The following is a 3,731-nucleotide window of genomic DNA, read 5'->3' on the forward strand; positions in this document are numbered from 1 at the left end:
GAATTCACAGGTTACCAATTAAAAGCCTTGTTTTTCAGGACACCTGGGTGGCTCAGTTGGTTAAGCATCCAACTCTGGGTTTTGGCTCAGGTCATGATCACAGGGATGTGGGATCCAGCTACTGAGTGTGGAGCCTGCTTAAGATTCTCTTTTCTGGGGCGCCTGGGTGGCTCAGTCAGTTAAGCGTCTGACTTCAGCTCAGGTCACCATCTCACGGTCCGTGAGTTCGAGCCCCTCGTCGGGCTCTGGGCTGATGGCTCAAAGCCTGGAACCTGCTTCCGATTCTGTGTCTCCCTCTCTCTCTGCCCCCCTCTCTCTCTGTCCCTCCCCCGTTCATGCTCTGTCTCTCTCTGTCTCAAAAATAAATAAACGTTAAAAAAAAATTTTTTTTTAAATTCTCTTTCCCTCTGCCCCTCTCTCCTGTTCATGCTCTTTCTCTCACTCTAAAATAAATAAAATAAAATAAAAGCCTTGTTTTTCAATATTTCAAGCCTGCATTATATGTGTGTTATATATATGATGTAAATTATATTATTATATATGTGTAATGCAAAAACTTGAAGTACATCCTTAAAAGATTGATTTGCAGAGTTAGATGTTGGATGTAACAATATTAGATGTTTTGTCTGAATTAAAAAAAAAAACTTTTTTAAGTTTATTTATTTATTTTCAGGGAGGGGAGGAGCAGGGAGAGAGGGAGAGAGAATCCCAAGCAGGCTCTGCACTGTCAGCACAGAACCCAGTGCAGGGTTCGACCTCACCAACACAAGATCATGACCTAAGGCACAATTAAGAGTTGGATGCTTAACCCAACTGAGCCACTCAGGCACCCTGAATTTTTATATGTACAATCCAAAGTGCACACTGTCTAGAGCACATGTTTGTGTGGTTCAATCTTATCACACATGTTAGATGTAGAGTAAAACACACCTTACTTTGCCATTTTTCCTATCTGGTATCTGCAGACTTTTATGGTTTGATCCTCAAAGTCCAACAGTTTGCTTTTCTCCCTAAATCACAGGCAGAGAATGTCTCTGCATTATCAGGACAAAGACAATGTAATTCAGATTTTGTGAGGGCTGAAGGGAATACCTGGTGTAGCTCAACTGAACTGATCCATAAATAACTAGAATGATGAACCCATCCATGATGACGCCCCCCCCCCACACACACTATCCATGCTTACAAAGGAAATATCAATAAAATTTGGCTCTGCAACTCAGACCTGCACAAGTGGGACTGCCTTAGGCTTCCAGGCACTTCCAGGTACATGGCCACTAAAAAAGACAGTTTACAAAGGATGAACACAAGTCTTGAACTTAAGAATTCCAGGTCTAAGAGCAACTACATTTGTAGCTTCTGAATGGGACTCTATCTCCATACATACGGCTGTACTCTTCCAAGAAAACAGTCATGTCAAATTACTCCTCCATTGGAGGCGCCCAGCTCATCTGATAGAGGCTCTATGGGTGAAATAGGAGGGGAAGGGTAGAGGTCATTTGTCTCATTCACCAAAAAAAAATGAGACAAGTTTCCCAAAGAATCTCCAAGGACTTCTAGCAGCCAATGGCACCAGTGGCTACACACCATCAGTGAACTCAACCATGACCACCCTACAAGAGAGCCAGGCACAGGTGAGGATATCACAAAAACTAGTTGAGGTAAAGAATGGTTTAGCCAGCCTGTCTAAACCCCCAAAGTGCATATTCTCAAGACATGCCCCCAAGGCCTGCACGTGGCTGAAGTCCCAGCCCACACAGTTAGGCAACCGAGTCAAGCCCCGCCTCCATACTTCCTCTGCTTGGACTTCCTGGTGGCCGCTGGCAGGGTGCTGGCCTCTAAACCTAGCCGATGCTACACCAAGACCCTTACTTGGTCCCCTTCTCCTGCCAGGCCACAGAGAAAAAAAGGTAGGGAGGCCAGGCTTGGGTCCAGAACCCGTCCAGCCTCCCACTGGCCTGAAATCCCTCAGTGGCGAGGCCATGCTGGGAGGAACCGTTCAGGGCTTGGGATTGATCAAACTATTTCCGCAGGATGGCAGTATTGTCTCAGAAAAGCCAAATAACCCCGCTTGGAGACGTTGTCCTCCCGCCCTTTCGAGTTTGAAAAAACACCGTGGAGCCGCAAAGACACCAGAAAATATGGCTGCCTTGTATTTTGCTCAGTTTGAGGAAACCTGCTCAGAAACTGCATCTTAGCGTTTTGCTTTCAGTTTCCATTAGATATCAAACTGACTTCTGAGACACCTACTCTTGTCTGGCATTTCTCTTTTCCAGAGTTTGGTTTCTATTTGATAACGTTTCCTACATCTGCTCTTTACTCAGTATTGTATCTCTAGCATTTTCTCAAGCTATCAATTTTGGGGAGATGGTATCAGGGGGCAAAAGAAAATGATTATACTTAAGGGCTTGAAGAAGAGCAAACCTAGGCAATAGGCCCAGTGGTTATTATCTCACTTCCCGAGTTTCCCGGGGTCTGCAAGTATTAGGCCTGTGTGTTGAGTTGGAGGTAGCCATTTGGTGGAGATCTACGGGTAAGGTCCAGATAGTTCTCAAGCCTGAATACCAGACAATACCTACTAGGAGTGACACATACTTAAATTACTATAAATTCCAAATGGGACGCATGATTTTGTCTAATGGTGTCATCGTGTATCATTGGGAAACAAGCATTTTCTATGCCATTAAATGGCCTCAAGGCAATTTCCTATGACTTTATTGTGTATGTTTGTCACTATATTTTGCTTAAGGATTATTAGTCTTATGGTATTTCCTCATTAGTAACTGAGAGACAGAACTTATTTGTCCTTTTGCACAAAGTCTTTAGTACCACCTTATATCATTTCATCAATGTATCAATGTATATTTTTGAGTGCTTGAATTTTCTTGTATTTTATTCTAGAACACATTTAAAAAATTATAATCAAAAATATATGGTATATGGACCATCAGTGAGAAGAAATAATCACTTTCAAAATGTCTTTGCCATTTATTATCATCCTTTCCTTATGCACATATAATACGTACTGTTTTTTTTTTAACATCAGACGGGTAATGTGCTGATGTCAGAGCAAGGTTTAAGGTGGCACATGTCACACAACGGCGTGAACACCCAATCATCATGCTTATGAACTACAAAAGGATCTGTACTTTTATAAAATACTGTTTAAATTCCCCAATACAATAATTGTTAAAGCAAGTGTTCTTTATTATGCCTGAATGTTTTTCAAATATCATTAATAATTCTTTGGAATACTGACATGTTTAAAAATATTGCCATTTTTTAAAATGGAGGTAAAATTCATGCATTATACCATTTTAGTGGGTATAATTCAATGCATTTATTACATTCACAATGCTGTGCCAGTATTATCTCTATCTCCTTCCAAATCATTTTCATTACCCTGAAAGGAGACCCAAGACCCATTAAATAGTCTTTTTCCATTCCCTTTTCTGCTCAGCCCCTGGCAAACACTAATCTGCTTATTGCCTCTCCAAAATTACCTACTCTGGTTATTTCATATAAATGGAATTGTACCGTATGTGCCTTTTTGTGGCTTTCCTTTTTTCCTTAGCATAATGTTTTCAAGATCCATGTAGTAACAGCTTCAATACTTCATTTCTTTCTATGGCAGAATAATATCTATTATACGTGTGTGTCACATTGCTTGAGTCCACATTTTGGCTGTTGTGAATAGGCTGCTATGAACATGTGTATACATGTACTTGTTT

The 3,731-nt window shown here is 41.2% G+C and overlaps 1 non-coding gene across 1 annotated transcript; it reads right to left on the bottom strand.

Annotated features, from left to right (window-relative positions):
* Positions 1–3,040: 3,040 nt before the first annotated feature.
* Positions 3,041–3,143, bottom strand: LOC125158042 (small nucleolar RNA U13). Its single transcript, XR_007149166.1, has one exon. It is a non-coding gene; the product is annotated as a small nucleolar RNA U13 (small nucleolar RNA).
* Between the last annotated feature and the right edge of the window lie 588 nt (positions 3,144–3,731).

This window comes from Prionailurus viverrinus, chromosome X, assembly GCF_022837055.1.
Source record: "Prionailurus viverrinus isolate Anna chromosome X, UM_Priviv_1.0, whole genome shotgun sequence".
Classification (NCBI taxonomy): domain Eukaryota; kingdom Metazoa; phylum Chordata; class Mammalia; order Carnivora; family Felidae; genus Prionailurus; species Prionailurus viverrinus.